The 17500-nt window shown below is 33.1% G+C and overlaps 1 long non-coding RNA gene across 2 annotated transcripts in view; it reads left to right on the forward strand.

The window, feature by feature from the left end:
* LOC137640645 (uncharacterized) overlaps positions 1 to 17500 on the forward strand; it is a 770193-nt gene that overhangs the window by 448556 nt on the left and 304137 nt on the right. The gene's annotated exons all lie outside the window — the stretch shown is intronic.

Below are 17500 nucleotides of genomic sequence, written 5' to 3' on the forward strand. Positions count from 1 at the left end.
CATGTCCCAAAGTGTCACCACTGTTCTTAATATCACACCATTCTTCATTAATTATCTGCTTTTCGTCTCAGAGACTGCAAATCGCTTCCTACAATCAGTTGCAAACATTTCTTTATGCTCATCTTCTAAAAGCTTAGTTGTATCAAACCTAGGTATTCTATTTACATTTCTCTCGGGCGCTTTCAGTTTTAATTTCAGTGTGGCAATGCGGAGCTGGTGATCATTACCAATAGCTCCACCTCTATATCTTCTTACATTTTTCAGAGTCCCCCTTCTCTCTTTTTTGATGGCTGTGATCCGCTTGATTTTTATAATTGCCACATCGCGAGGTTTATGTATTTATGGATGACCTTGTACAGTATATATATATATATATATATATATATATATATATATATATATATATATATGTGTGTGTGTGTGTGTGTTGTGTGTATATAAATGTATATATATATATATATATATATATATATATATATGTATATATATAATATATATATATATATATGTATATATATATCACGTTTGTATATATTATATATGTATATTGTTTACACACACATATATATATATATATATATATATACATACACGTTTATATATATTTATTTGTATATACATATATAACCTATGATAGTTTGGTCACTAAGACGGGAATTTATTAATTTTAAGTTATGTTTCAACAAATAGTTTTAACATTGAATTCATTATATTTGGAATAACACATTTCATGAAAGTTTTATATATCATATGACATCTATTCGGGTCAAAATTCAAAGCTATGACTTTATTGATTCATAATTAAAAAGTTGACTTATCAACTGAGTCACCAAGAGATAACCGAGGTCATAAATCAACTAATTAGGCTCAAAATATTTATTGTTTCTGTGGCATAGGTTCGAATCCTGGCCTCTAGAAGATGTGCTTATCACAAGTTGATTCATACTTTTTACAACTTGATATTATTTATATCTATATATACTGTATATAATTTACATATATATATATATATATATATATATATATATATATATATATATATATATATATATGTGTGTGTGTGTGTATTTATATGTATATATAGATGAATCCATATTTATGTATATATAAATGAATGTATATATATATATATGTATATATATATGCATGTATGTATGTGTATGTATATATATGCATTTATATATATATATATATATATATATATATATATATATATATATATATATATATGTATATACATTATATATATATATATATATATATATATATATATATATATGTATGTATATATATATATATATATATATATATATATATATATATATATATATATATATATATATGTATGTATGTATGTATATACATTATATATATATATATATATATATATATATATATATATATATAATCTCAGCATGTGTTACTTGTCCTCTGCAAGACAAGGGTTTCAGACATGTCCTTCTACTTCCTTTTATGGCTTTCCTATACCAGTCTCTACCCGCAAATTTTCTCAGCTCGTCAATTCATGTTCTCTCCCTTACCTGTGCTTCTTTTGTAATTTCTAGGGGCCTAGTTTGATATTCTTAATGTCCATCTGTTATCTGTTATTCTCAATATATGTCCTGCTTAGGTTCATTTTTTTTTCTTATATGTTAGAATAACCGCTACTTTAGATAACTCGTAGGTATATACAGTACATATGATTATATATATATATATATATATATATATATATATATATATATATATATATATATATATGTATATATATATATATGTATATACATATATATATATATATATGTATATATATATATTTATATATATATATGTATATACATATATATATATATATATATATATATATATATATATATATATATATTATGTTGTGTGTATGCACTTGTATATTGGTGTCTGCTTAAGATTTTAAGAATGGTAAAATTTTGTTCCAAATAATGCTTTTGCGTTTCTCCAGTGTGGTCTAATAGCAGTGTAGTTTATGCTGTTGATTCATTTCAACCTTGAATTTAACTATTTTTGAAATGCGCTGTCTTTTTTTTTTTTTTTTTTTTTGGCTATATAAGATGATTTAAAGAAGTGTCGATTGACATTTTAACTTACGCGTTTTAAACGTGATGGCATTACTATGACATTTCTAGTCATACTGTAGATATCGAAATATCAAGATATTCTCGTGTACTCTGATGTGACCTAGTAATGTTAACCTTTCAATTCGATGAAGAATTAATTGACATCTTAAACATTCCTTCGTCTTTTAAAACTGGGAACCACCAGTATTGTTTGACCTTGACATAACAATGATAGATATGCCAGGACAAATGCATTTAAAGGTTTAAAGGCCACTCATGAGTGGCAGGGGCAAGGGACAGTGACATTGTCCTATCGAGTAGGACAATGCCCTAGAGACTGACCATGTATGCATATGATCAGCGCCCAAGCCCCCTCTCCACCCAAGCTAGGAACAAGGAGGGCCAGGCCATGGCTACTGATGACTCAGCAGATAGACCTATAGGCTCTCCAATACCCCCCATCCTTAGCTCACAAGGATGGCGAGGTTGCATCGAACAAAGGAACAAACAAGTTTGACCGGGAATCGAACCTTCACCAGTCAGGGACGTTATCACATCACAAGCCCATAATAAGAGTATCCTATTCTGCTGTTACGTAGCTCTCCATTGGGATGTGACTGGGAAAAATAATTCCATACGGATTTTGCTACCTATTCTGCGTTCGCTCTTCGTGTTAGCTTTTTCGATTGTTCACCAGAATCGCCACCCACACACCAGTCTTGTCAATTGAAGGTGGCTAACCGTAGACTCCCCCTTCCCTGACAATGTTTTTCCCAGCTATGTGTAGTATGATTCAGACTCCAGGAACATTACGCTTAAACTCGTGATACATTGGAATATGTTAATGGGCTAATTTTTCATGTAAAGTAACAATAACAAATGAAACGGAAATATTCTGCTCTTGTGATATTTTTAGGATATCTGCACATTTGTGTGTTCGTGTTTTTTTTTTTATATTGTTAGATTGTATTTGTTATAAATATCTATCGATAGTGATATATTTATTCATCGCAGCCTATGTCATCTGTGTATATACCTAACTCTGCTATAGTTTAGTCTTTTGGTTTGGGTGTGTATCCTTCCGTCTGATAGCTGAATTGCGTAAAAGCAAAAGAACGAATTTTCAGTTTTATCATCGGCTGCACAAATGAAGTAAAAGGTCTTTAAATGTTCTCTTGTAAAATTCCAACCATTTCTTGGAATACTTGAGTAGATTTCGACGTAAATTAGTAAAGATCGGAGTCCAGAATTCGTCATCAGTTGGTTTATTTCATAGAGAATATCTGCTTTCTGAAAGTATTGAAAAGTATATGTGGATAGTACAGCTAATTTGGATAACAATAATAATCAATACGTTATAATCGTCAAAAAATATAAAACTCATTATTTTCTTAATCAAATGAATGTAAGATGTGAAAATAAGTTTAGAAAATCATTTTCATTTAGACTAAGATGAAAGTTTATTATGAACAGGAATCATGCTTTTTACAGAAATTACTTCATTCAAGATGTAGACTCGCTATGCAACTATCCTAAAAAAATTATATAAAGAATATGAAAAAGAATTAATCTACTAAAGTTCGTTTATAGAAATTCCTCTTTTTTCGGGTAAACAAAATTTACAGAAAAAACAGGTATTTTAGGTTTTTGTCATTAACTTGAACAGATTACCCTAAGAATTAAAAAGGAAAGTGTATAATCACAGTAACACTTATCACACCAAATTTGCATTTTGTAAATTTAACTGAATATTGTGTTACTTGACTAAATTATCGAAATCGGATGTTATTTCTCAGCAATTTCATTGATACAATTTTTTTTCTTTTCTTTTTCTTTTTAAGGTGTAATAAATAGTGTATTAAAAATGTGTACTGTAGTATAATAAAGAATTTAAATGGGTACCTGAGAGAAACACTCAAAATCATGGAGAAAATTAGAGCTTGCAAAATGCCAATTTCTCCCAAATGGAATAAATGCGAGTCAAAACTCCCCCGGTTTTCCTTAACGGCGTGAAGTGAAACAAACCATTTGCGTGCTTGAGCTTTCTCCAAAGAGTATTGCATTTCCAGTAATTGTCTACCGCTTCGGGGACCCAGGGGCTGGGCTGTAGGTGATTGGGGCAGGGGAGTAGGTGCTTACAGTAAACGCGTTTGATACGACTTGATTTGAAGACCGGAAGGTCGTAAATACGGTCTGATTACCGACCTTACTACTTGATGGACAGATAGTGATGTTCCTCAATGATCGCCTCTGTTTCAAAATTATTCGGACCTCCGGGTTAAAGGAGTTCGAAGCGTGGAAGTTGGAAACTCATTTGAACAAAGTGATATTGCTTGATTTACCCTTTACGATGTGCCAAACAGATGATTACCCTGACCAAACGACGGAAGTCTTAAAATGTTATGATAAAGAATGATCCGTGAAAGCTTTGGGATTTATTTCAATTGCGTCTTAGAAAAGACGGAAGGCGACCGAACCGTTGTGAGACGTTTATTGCAGCGTTAATGGTCATTTGGGGTTGTTAAGAGGTCGAAGTAGTCGGGGATTCGTCTGGGATCTTTGAATTCACCCCCCCCCCCTCTGGATTCCTAAATTGTATTGCAGCCCTTTTCTTTGTCTAGTTTCTTATGGAAAGCATTTCTTAAATTTCTCCGAGTTCACATTTACTGGTGTCTTAATTTTATTTATTTGATTTAGGGTAGCTTTGAATTCAGTTATATTCTAAGGTTAGCGATATATAAACATGTTGCCCTTTTTTGGAATCAGGTTGCTAAATGCATAAACTTTACACATTACAGACATCATATGTAATACTCTAGGCTATATATATATATATATATATATATATATATATATATATATATATATATATATATATATATATATATATATATATACACAGTATATATGTATGTATATATATATAATGTGTGTGTCTGTGTGTGTAGTTTACTACTATTAGTTTATTTTACTGGTGATTCTTTTTCATAATTCTTATTCAACACAATTTCTTGAACACGAAATACACAAAGACATCTGGGTGTTTATTTTCACTCTCATCTGTGCACTTTTAAACTAGAAATATTAAAAATTATGTGAGTAACACTAATCCGAATTTGCAATGATAAACTTTCAACCAGTTACTGTATTTTGAAGAAAAAAAATTGAGTTATCTCTGGTATGTAAAGTAAGTCAGGAAAAAAATTGTAAATAAGACATCAAGATATGGAAGAAAAAAAAAATTAAAGCACACACTGAGAGGGTAAAAATGCAGTTCCTTTACCAGTATTCTCAAATTATCCCTTAAAACATTAGTTTTTCTTTATGTTATCCAACTGTGTGTACATCATGTATATAGAGAGGAGAAACAATAATTTTATTCCCATGTTGAAAACAGTCGTTTTAAACATGAGTATTATTAACAACAAATATAGAAACTTGATTGGTTGGTAGCTCCATAGGGTATTCCGAGCTCATGTCAGTACATCTTCTATACTTGATTTCCTCCTTTATGCATCCCTTAATGGCAAGCTCCAGAACGACAGTCCAATCACATATCAGGAACTAGATTGCATCACCAAGTTTTTATGTTTCTACAGCAGACATTCGTATCCAAGGAGATTAGTCGAGATGATTCGTCAGCATTCATTTCCTGTACGTTTTATTATGCTTGTATTTAAATAGTGTACATACTTGCGCCTGGAAAATCTAACAACCATCATATCAATCCTGAAGCGAATGTTTTTATGTTGAACAGCCTGACACAAGTCTCTTTTTATAGTCTATATATGAAAGATCTAGTTTAATGTTGTTACTGTTCTTAAAGTGTTCTATTTCAATTTTTTATTACTTTTCTTGCAGTTTATTTATTTCCTTATTCCCTTTCCTCGCCGGGGTATTTTTCTCGGTTTGAGCACTTGGGCTTATAGCATCCTGCTTTTCCAACTACGGTTGTAGCTTAGCTAGTAATAATGATAATGATTATCCTGTACAGTTACAGATCTAGAAAAATGGCAATAGGATCTTTCTTTTGAAATGGCGCTTTCTGCCTTTATTCTAGAAGGTGACATGAGAGTATATTGTGCTAAAAATATACTCCATTCACATTCAGAAACCAAAATCCTCTCCAGTTCCCGTTAGAGGCTAGACACACTCTCGTTCTTTTTCTTGGAAAGTATCTATATATCACTTGGGTGCTTAATTTTCCCCAAGAGGCCAGTCCCCTTCATCTTTTCGAAATTCATTTCCACCCCGTTTTCCCCAGTACGGTTTCCTGAATAGCCACCATTCTTCCTTTTCCCAGAATGGGGCTGAATCACAACCCATTTCACTTCCCCAGAACTGCTAATGGAACTCGGATATAAGTGTATTACTTCTGAAGGATCAGAAAATATGCCAATTGTATATATTTTGTTTTCTCTTACCAACTTAAGTCTCCAAAAGACCCTGAAGATGATTTCACAGAAATGGATCTTTTTAGCTACCTGTTGATACCTTAAAGCAGTAAGGCCACCAAAAATTATATACGCTGGGTTTTGGTGGCCTATTAGAAACGTCTTTTCCTAGAGATATGCCGGACTTGGGTTTTAGTCCTGCTCAAGCTCGATAGTTTCTTGTAGTGTCTCTAACCTCACCGTCCTTGTGAGCTAAGGACGGGGAATTATGGGGAGCCAATAGGTCTACCTGTTGAGTCCTCAGCAGCCATTGCTTGACCCTCCTTTGTCCTATCTTCAATGGAGAAGGAGCTTGGGTGCTTATCATATGTGTTCATGGGCAGTCTGGGGCATCGTCACTGTTCCTTTGATCTGCCATTCATGAGCAGCTTTTAAACCTTTTAGAGGTTTCTTTTTTTTTTGTCACACCTTAGCCGAATTGTTTATTCCGTTCGTAATCCAGCACCTTCTCCACACTCAGGGAACTGCCCATTATTCGTATGTCCCAATGATGATTGGTGCTATCCATTCCATGAATATGTTTATCAGTTAATTTTGTGCTTATATGCCAATTACCGATTTCTTGCACATTTTTCTTATCATGATGATAACCTACATCAAAAGACTTGGCATATGTTGAAACTATCTTATTTTAAACCAGATAAAAAAATTATCCAAGTAGTACTGTATATACTACTTTATAAAGTTAGGCCACACTTCATTTGTATTGACCGAAACGATATAATAATGGCTTTGTAAAGGATTTGAGAGTCAAAATATCTAAAAATTAGGCGAGGAAATGAGTCAGGGCCACAGTCCATTTAGAGCAATTAAGAAAATTACAAGATGAAATTAAATACAAGTAATGTAAAGTGAAACCACTATACATCTAAATATTAAGAGTACGTTAATGATCACTGGTATACTTTACAAACAATAAAGATAATTAAGACGCAAGTATTACAGAAACTGGAAGAGTCCTAAGAATTTCTTTCCGTGTCGCAGGTTTAATAAAGGAACTTAATTTGGTTCTGGTTAAATAGCTTGAGAATTTCCTTTCAAACCCACCAACTTTTTTACTAGTCAATATTACATAATATTACATTCCCTGTTAGCTCGGTATATACCCCTTGAAAATACTGGAATGAGAGAAAATCCTTTTCGTATTTATAATTTAGAAATTGGCTGTGGAATGTACATCAGAATTAATTCTGTGTAAAGTTACTTTGGACATTTCCCTCTCTGCAAACACTATTTTGCGAAATTCAAGCATAAATATTCCTCGCATGAAATTGCACCTTGATGAGTTTGCAGGAAGGCGATTTGCTTGAATGAATAATGTTATTAACACGGGGGCCAAAAGATATATAGCTTTCTCTAAATGCATGCAGTCAAGCAATAGCTCAAGAACTGTGAAAGCTGCGTGAGGAGCAGCCGGTCATATTTAGACGAGGTAATGTTTCATTTTAGAGGAGAACCTCTACTTAAAAGGTATTTTGACTTGAGGGCGCAGAGGATCACTTGCCATTTCAGTTGTTTGACATTTATACCGTACTTAACGATTCACCAATTCAGAAATACCGTTAGCTTTAATCTATGATCGGTGGAGGGTGGGGGGAATGATTAAGGTGCGATGGAGAACGACGAATGACATGCTTCTAGGTTAATAATGGTGTGTGTAATGTCTCACTCATGATATTATTTATACGAATGAGTGGACGACTGTTGTTAGTAAGAATAGTATACCTTTTCTTAAAAATATTCTTATATAATAAATAGCACGTGTCTGGCTTTACAGCAGCCTATATATATATATATATATATATATATATATATATATATATATATATATATATATATATATATATATATATATATATAATTGTAAGTGTGTACATATGTGTGTATATATATTTATATACATGTATGTATATATATGTATATGTACATTACACACAAATACATATATATATATATATATATATATATATATATTATATATATATATATATATATATGTATGTATATATATAATTTGTGTGTCTGTGTGAGTAGTTTACTACTATTAGTTTATTTTACTGATGATTCTTTTTCATAATTCTTATTCAAACCCAATTTCCCGAACACAAAATACACGAAGACATCCGGCTGTTTATTTTCACTCTCATCTGTGCACTTTTAAACTAGAAATATTGAAAATTATGTGAGTAACACTAATCCGAATTTGCAATGATAAACTTTCAATCAGTTACTGTATTTTGAAGAAAGAAAATTGAGTTATCTCTGGTATGTAAAGTAAGTCAGGGAAATTTTTTTAAAATAAGATATCAAGATATCAAAGAAAAAAAAAATTAAGCACACATTCAGAGGGTAAAAATGTAGTTCCTTTACCAGTATTCTCAAATTATCCCTTAAAACATTAGTTTTTCTTTATGTTATCCAACTGCGTGTACATCATGTATATAGAGAGGAGAAACAATGATTTTATTCCCATGTTGAAAACAGTCGTTTTAATTATGTGTTATTAACAACAAATATAGAAACATGATTGGTTGGTAGCTCCATAGGGTATTCCGAGTTCATGTCAATACATCTATACTTGATTTCCTCCATTATGTATCCCTTATAACTGGCAAGCGCCAGAACGACAGTCCAATCACATATCAGTAACTAGATTGCATCACCAAGTTTTTATGTTTCTACAACAGACATTCGTATCCAAGGAGATTAGTCGAGATGATTTGTCAGCATTCATTTCCTGTACGTTTTATTACGCTTCTATTTAAATAGTGTACATACTTGCGCCTGGGAAATCTAACAACCATCATATCAATCCTGCAGCGAATGTTTTTATGTTGAACAGCCTGGCATAAGTCTCTTTTTATAGTCTATATATGAAAGATCCAGTTTAGTGTTGTTACTGTTCTTAAAGTGTTCTATTTCAATTGTTTATTACTTCTCTTGCAGTTTATTTATTTCCTTATTCCATTTCCTCACTGGGGTAGTTTTCTCGGTTGGAGCACTTGGGCTTATAGCATCCTGCTTTTCCAACTACGGTTGTAGCTTAGCTAGTAATAATGATAATGATTATCCTGTACAGTTACAGATCTAGAAAAATGGCAATAGGATCTTTCTTTTGAAATGGCGCTTTCTGCCTTTATTCTAGAAGGTGACATGAGAGTATATTGTGCTAAAAATATACTCCATTCACATTCAGAAACCAAAATCCTCTCCAGTTCCCGTTAGAGGCTAGACATACTCGCGTTCTTTTTCTGGGAAAGTATCTATATATCACTTGGGTGCTTCATTTTCCCCAAGAGGCCAGTCCCCTTCATCTTTTCGAAATTCATTTCCACCCCGTTTTCCCCAGTACGGTTTCCTGAACAGCCACCATTCTTCCTTTTCCCAGAATGGGGCTGAATCACTCAACCCATTTCACTTCCCCAGAACTGCTAATGGAACTCGGATATAAGTGTATTACTTCTGGAGGATCTGAAAATATGCTAATTGTATATATTTTGTTTTCTCTCACCAACTTAGTCTCCAAAAGACCCTGAAGATGATTTCACAGAAATGGATCTTTTTAGCTGCCTGTTGATACCTTAAAGCTGTAAGGCCACCAAATATTATATACGCTGGGTTTTGGTGGCCTATTAGAAACGTCTCTGCCTAGAGATCTGCCGGACTTGGGTTATAGTCCTGCTCAAGCTCGATAGTTTCTTGTAGTGTTTCTAACCTCACCGTCCTTGTGAGCTAAGGACGGGGAATTATGGGGAGCTAATAGGTCTACCTGTTGAGTCGTCAGCAGCCAGTGCCTGGCCCTCCCTTGTCCTATCTTCAATGGAGAAGGGGCGTGGGTGCTTATCATATGTGTTCATGGGCAGTCTAGGGCATTTTCACTGTTCCTTTGATCTGCCAGTTACGAGTAGCTTTTAAACTTTTTTTTTTTCTTTTTTTTCTTTTTTTTTCCCCACACCTTAGCAAAATTGGTTATTCCGTTCGTAATCCAGCACCTTCTCCACACTCAGGGAACTGTCCATTATTCGTATGTCCCAATGATGATTGATGCTATCCATTCCATGAATACGTTTATCAGTTAATTTTGTGCTTATATGCCAATTACCGATTTTTTGCACATTTTTCTAATCATGACGATAACCTACATCAAAAGACTTGGCATATGTGGAAACTATCTTCTTTTAGACCAGATAAAAAAAATTATCCAAGTAGCCACACTTCAATTATATTGACCGAAACGATATGATAATGGATTTGGAAAGGATTTTAGAAGCTTTTCCTCATATCTAAATATGATAGCCGATATGTTGATGCATGATGATAAATAAAAGGGTATTTTCTTTCACCCCAACTGCGGACTTAGTCAAAATATTTAAAAATTAGGCGAGGAAATGAGCCAGGGCCACAGTCCATTTAGAGCAATTAAGAAAAATTACAAGATGAAAATAAATACAAGTAATGTAAAGTGAAACCACTATACATCTAAATATTAAGAGTATGTCAATGATCACTCGTATACTTTTCAAACAATAAAGATAATCAAGACGCAAGTATTACAGAAACTGGAAGAGTCCTAAGAGTCTCTTTCCGTGTCGCAGGTGTAATAAAGAAACATAATTTGGTTTTGGTTAAATAGCTTAAGAATTTCCTCCCAAACCCACCAATTTTTTTTCTAGTCAATATTACATAATATTACATTCCCTGTTAGCTCGGTATGTACCCCTTTAAAATACTGGAATGAGAGAAAATCCTTTTCGTATTTATAATTTAGAAATTGGCTGTGGAATGTACATCAGAATTAATTCTGTGTAAAGTTACTTTGGACATTTCCCTCTCTGCAAACACTATTTTGCGAAATTCAAGCATAAATATTCCTCGCATGAAATTTCACCTTGATGAGTTTGCAGGAAGGCGATTTGCTTGAATGAATAATGTTATTAACACGGGGGCCAAAAGATATATAGCTTTCTCTAAATGCATGCAGTCAAGCAATAGCTCAAGAACTGTGAAAGCTGCGTGAGGAGCAGCCGGTCATATTTAGACGAGGTAATGTTTCATTTTAGAGGAGAACCTCTACTTAAAAGGTATTTTGACTTGAGGGCGCAGAGGATCACTTGCCATTTCAGTTGTTTGACATTTATACCGTACTTAACGATTCACCAATTCAGAAATACCGTTAGCTTTAATCTATGATCGGTGGAGGGTGGGGGGAATGATTAAGGTGCGATGGAGAACGACGAATGACATGCTTCTAGGTTAATAATGGTGTGTGTAATGTCTCACTCATGATATTATTTATACGAATGAGGGACGACTGTTGTTAGTAAGAATAGTATACCTTTCCTCAAAAGTATTCCTATATAATAAAGAGCACGTGTCTGGCTTTACAGCAGCCTATATATATATATATATATATATATATATGTTTGTGTGTGTGTGGAAGGAGATATAGATAACTGTATGAGAGAGAGAGAGAGAGAGAGAGAGAGAGAGAGAGAGAGAGAGAGAGAGAGAGAGAGAAATATGATGCAACAGTAATTTAAATTCTACATATGCAGTGAGATAAATTTGTAAAAAAGAATTTATACTTTATATTTTATAAAAGACACTTACGTAAATGAGATTCACCACGTGGAGTTAGTTGCAATGTAGAAAATAAAATACCGAAATATTAATTTCATGGAGGAATTTGAGACTGCCTCGCGATTAAAGCTAATCCTCGGGAGCTTAAAGATATGATGATATCGCAGTTGCAAAAATGCTAAGCAGGAAAGATAAAAAGAAGGGGTTTTAATGAAAGAGAGAGAGAGAGAGAGAGAGAGAGAGAGAGAGAGAGAGAGAGAGAGAATATTTAATGCTAATGCTAAACAGTGCTAGGAAATCTGATCGAGAGAGAGAGAAAATTAATTTAATGCTAAAATAGTGCTAGAAAATCTGATCGAGAGAGAGAGAGAGAGAGAGAGAGAGAGAGAGAGAGAGAATGAATTTAATGCTAAATATTGCTAGAAAATCTGATCGAGAGAGAGAGAGAGAGAGAGAGAGAGAGAGAGAGAGAGAGAGAATATTTAATGCTAAACTGCTAGGAAATCTGATCGAGAGAGAGAGAGAAAATTAATTTAATGCTAAATAGTGCTAGAAAATCTGATCGAGAGAGAGAGAGAGAGAGAGAGAGAGAGAGAGAGAGAGAGAATATTTAATGCTAAACTGCTAGGAAATCTGATCGAGAGAGAGAGAGAAAATTAATTTAATGCTAAATAGTGCTAGAAAATCTGATCGAGAGAGAGAGAGAGAGAGAGAGAGAGAGAGAGAGAATGAATTTAATGCTAAATATTTCTAGAAAATCTGATCGAGAGAGAGAGAGAGAGAGAGAGAGAGAGAGAGAGAGAGAGTATTATTTATCACTAGATAGTGCTAGATATTTGAACCAGCTGTACTTAATCATTTTTCATCCTTATTTTATAAAAATATAGTCCCGCCCTTACTACAGTTGCTATAAAAAAACAAATTTATTTAATTGCAAAGAGTCTGTAAGCCGTAGTGTAGATATGGTCATATGTATGCATGGATGAATGTACACATGTAATTATTTCAATCCTTTGCACTTTACTACGATTTTCTGAAGTGTGGATTATGTATTATTTTGGCAGTAGATGTATTGCATGTACTGTATATGCGTACAGCTCGACAAATCTTTTATGTGTATTCGTTCCGGTACGTATGAATGTACTTATTTTTCATGATAATCAAGGAATTGGTTTACAAATTGTTTATAAATGTAGTACAGCAAATCTTTCCAGACATTCATATTCATGACTTAAATATTTATATTTTATATTGTTATTTTCCTTTATGTAATTGCATCTGTAATGAAAATGCAAAACCATTTTACTCTCTCTCTCTCTCTCTCTCTCTCTCTCTCTCTCTCTCTCCTCTCTCTCCAAACATACACATATATTTCTACATACATACATATTACACAAAGGTAAGCTTCAATCCTTGTTGGAAAAGCAGGGTACTACGTGGTATATTTTTCAATACGCATGTTATGCATAATGATCCTATTTTTTGTATAAATACGTTGCATCTTTTCTATCTTCATTGAGTCTGGCTCTTCTTTCGTGGCTGATACATATCTCATGCTGATAACGAGACAGCTGTCAGGAATTTTACCCATGTATAAAGTACGATTTTTACCCATGTATATGTGTATGTATGTCTGAGTGTAAGTTCCGATGAATCTTATCTGTGTTCATTCTTATAATGCATTGGATCTAATCAGTGTGATTTATTTAATCTTGAATTTAAACTTATCATACTTCTGAAATGAGAAGGTAAACGCCAATTTCTCTCTCTCTCTCTCTCTCTCTCTCTCTCTCTCTCTCTCATATATATATATATATATATATATTATTTTATATATATATATGTATGTGTATGTATATTATTTATATGCATATGTATATTTATATGCATATGTATATTTATATGCATATATGTATATATATATGTATGTATGTATATATATATATATATATATATGTATATAGTAGTTTTTCCATGTTTAATAATATACCTGTGTTCTCGTGCGTTCATACGAATGAATTTAAAGCTATTAAATGTTTATGCTACGTGAAATACAGAAAAATGTTGGCAGATATGATGTGGGATCAAAATTAATCTCTGCGAGTTTCATCATGAATATACACACACTGAAAAAATCTAAATCAGTAAGTTAAAAGTTTTGAGAGAGAGAGAGAGAGAGAGAGAGAGAGAGAGAGAGAGAGAGAGAGAGAGAAAGATTTGTAATGCTGGCATGGTCTTCTTGGAATAAAATTTTATTTTGGCATTTATATACTTTTTTCAATAAAAGCTTTCATATTCTTTCGTATTTTTTTCGTATTTTTTTTAAGTTCACAAAAAATATTACTAAAATTTATTTGTATTATGTTTAATTCATAAAATCTAATTTTAATACCTTTAATGTATCATTGAAATTGTGTATTGATTAACTTTTGTAGTGAAGTACGTCTTGAAAATTAGTATTGGCTCCCAATCAGTTGGAAGATACCTTGACTGTTAATCTCTCCTATATAGTATAGAACAAGTTTCTAGCTATATATATATATATATATATATATGTATATATATATAATATGTAAGGTGTATGTGTATGAACATATAAATGAAAACGTTTATATATATATATATATATATATATATAATGTGTGTGTGTATGTATGTGTGTTTGTGTGTTTGTATTTATAAATGTGTAAATATATGAGTAAAAACATTATATATATATATATATATATATATACACGTGTTTATTTATTATACGTATATATATAAATATATGTTCATATATAAATAGGGTGTTTATTTATTATACGTATATATATAAATATATGTGCATATATAAATAGGGGTAGGGGAGAGTAGTAGGCATACCCTGGTGAGAGGGGTGTGTTTCCATGTCTATTTAAATATTTAGGTGTCCTTTGACGGGTCATGGACACTAGTTTTACTATTTTAGACCTTTTAAATTATTGTCGGACTTCAAACAATTACCCAACAATTTGCCAATTACCCTTAGCAGACGTTCAGTTGTCATGCACTCAAGCAATTGTTCTTTCACGGCCAAAACATATCTTACGTTTTATAAACAAATGTAAAACGTATCTAACAACTTTCAAACTAATTACAGACTTCAAACAATTATGATAGTTTCAATATTTATATTACAACCATTAACATGAACTCCTGCAATTACAGTTTACTGCAATTTATAAATCAAAGTAAGAAATAATGCTAATATTTCTTTTAAATCATAATTTAAACGAAACCATCAGCAGAAGGGAGGACAATTTAACCCTATCTACCAGAACGTGGGAATCCCAATGAAAAATTTAGATTCCCAAACCTGTGGGAATATCAGGTCAAAATGACCTTTAATGTTGCGCAAGCAACAGGGTTCACAAAAATACCTTTACACCGAGATCTCTTTAAAGTTATGTAGTCAGTTCTAACCGTTGTTCAGCACACGAGTTCAGGGTATCAAGGTCAGTATATGACGATTGATCTCAAGTAATTATATTATCAAGATCAGATATGAAGACAAAGGTTTGATTCAAGTGACAATATTTATGACTGTGGAAATAAATACATTTGGCAAAACTGTGTGCGTAGCAATGTTGTGAGTAGCGCCAATCTGTTCAATTGCTTTTACTTAAAATATAACGTTGCAAATAAACATTATGAGACTAAAGTCCCATTGGAAACGCACACATTCTCTCTCTCTCTCTCTCGAATTGAAAGAAGGCGAAAATCTCATAAATACTACACTGCACTCTAATGCCGGAATTGTTTTAATAAGAATTAAGTTAGCTCGTGCAAATATATCTCTGTCTTGTTCAATTATGGGATTAGATGAAGATAACGACTGTTTTCCTCTCCCCTTTCTTCTTTTCTTCCTTTTTTTCTTCTGTTCTTCTCTTCTTCTTTTCCTTCTTTTTTCTTCTGTTCTTCCTTTCTTCTTTTCCTTCTTTTCCTTCTTTTCCTTCTTTTTTCTTCTGGTCTTCCTTTCTTCTTTTCCTTCTTTTCCTTCTTTTTTCTTCTGGTCTTCCTTTCTTCTTTTACTTGTTTTTTCTTGTTCTTCCTTTCTTCTTTTACTTGTTTTTTCTTGTTCTTACTTTCTTCTTTTCCTTCTTTTTTCTTTTGTTTTTCCTTTCTTCTTTTGTTTTTCCTTTCTTCTTTTGTTTTTCCTTTCTTCTTTTCCTTCTTTTTTCTTGTTCTTCCTTTCTCCTCCTGTTCTTCCTTATTTTCATCGTTGGAAGAGCGAAGCCTTGTCACAGTTAATGCCCACTTTATTTGTCCCGGACGGAGTCAGTGTTACCAGTTTCGTCATTTAATTGGGGATAATTGCTGATTTCGGGGATTCCCACTCAGTCCGCCGGAGATGAATGAATGATTTAGTTGTGGAAGGCAGATCTTCACACACAACTTTTGAAAATGCAGATTTCCTCTCTTTTTTTCCATTTCTTTTATCTTAATGGACTCCTTTTAGTCTGCCGGAAGTTATCCTTTATGATGGCTATGCAAAAGGATGTTGGGAATGGTCATTTCCTCTTTTTTTTCTCAGTGCAGTTGTATGTTTAGTCAGGTCCAGTCGTCCACAATTCCACCCTGCAAGATACAAAATTATTACCACTAGTGAAAAGCAAATATTGGTCATTCATTGTTTATTTTCATTGGTATCTTTACCGCTCGGTGTTATATCTTAAGATGAAAGATGCGTCATGCTGCCACTCATACAGTTGTGTGACGGATGAGGAAATCATATGCAAATATAGAGAAGGATAGGGGGAGTAGTGAAGACGAAGTTGAAAGGTAAAAATAAAGGTCAAGTGATACAAATAAAGGGGTAGAATTGATCAAGAACCTTAGGGAGAACAGAAAGTTGTTCTTGGAGAATTAAATGCAAGAAAAAAGTATACTATTATTATTAATTTCTAAGCTACAACCCTAGTTGGAAAAGCAGGTTGCTATAAGGCCAGGGTCCCCAACAGGGAAAATAGCCCAGTGAGGAAAGGAAACAAGGAAAAATTAAATATCTCTGATTAAGAAGCGCATTAGAGGGAATGCTGTCTGAAATATATATATTTCTGGGTTAGCTGATTCAGTTTAATGAACGATTGAAGATGGCAGGGATAAATGACGCAAGAGAGTAATGGGTTAGTGTAAGGGCACGAATGTTTGGAGAAATGACTATTGAAAGCATGAAAAGAGCAACTAGAAGGCTAAAGCATGGCAAGACACCTGGAGCTTTGTAAGATTATGAGTTGGATGGTGCGACATGATGGTGAATGTGGGATTAAATTGCTAACCCAGGATTAATAGTGTACTCTAATAATCCTGTGGCTGACCATGGTTTGTGTGGCTTAGATGGAGGAGGTTTTT

This window comes from Palaemon carinicauda, chromosome 5 (genome assembly GCF_036898095.1).
Source record: "Palaemon carinicauda isolate YSFRI2023 chromosome 5, ASM3689809v2, whole genome shotgun sequence".
Classification (NCBI taxonomy): domain Eukaryota; kingdom Metazoa; phylum Arthropoda; class Malacostraca; order Decapoda; family Palaemonidae; genus Palaemon; species Palaemon carinicauda.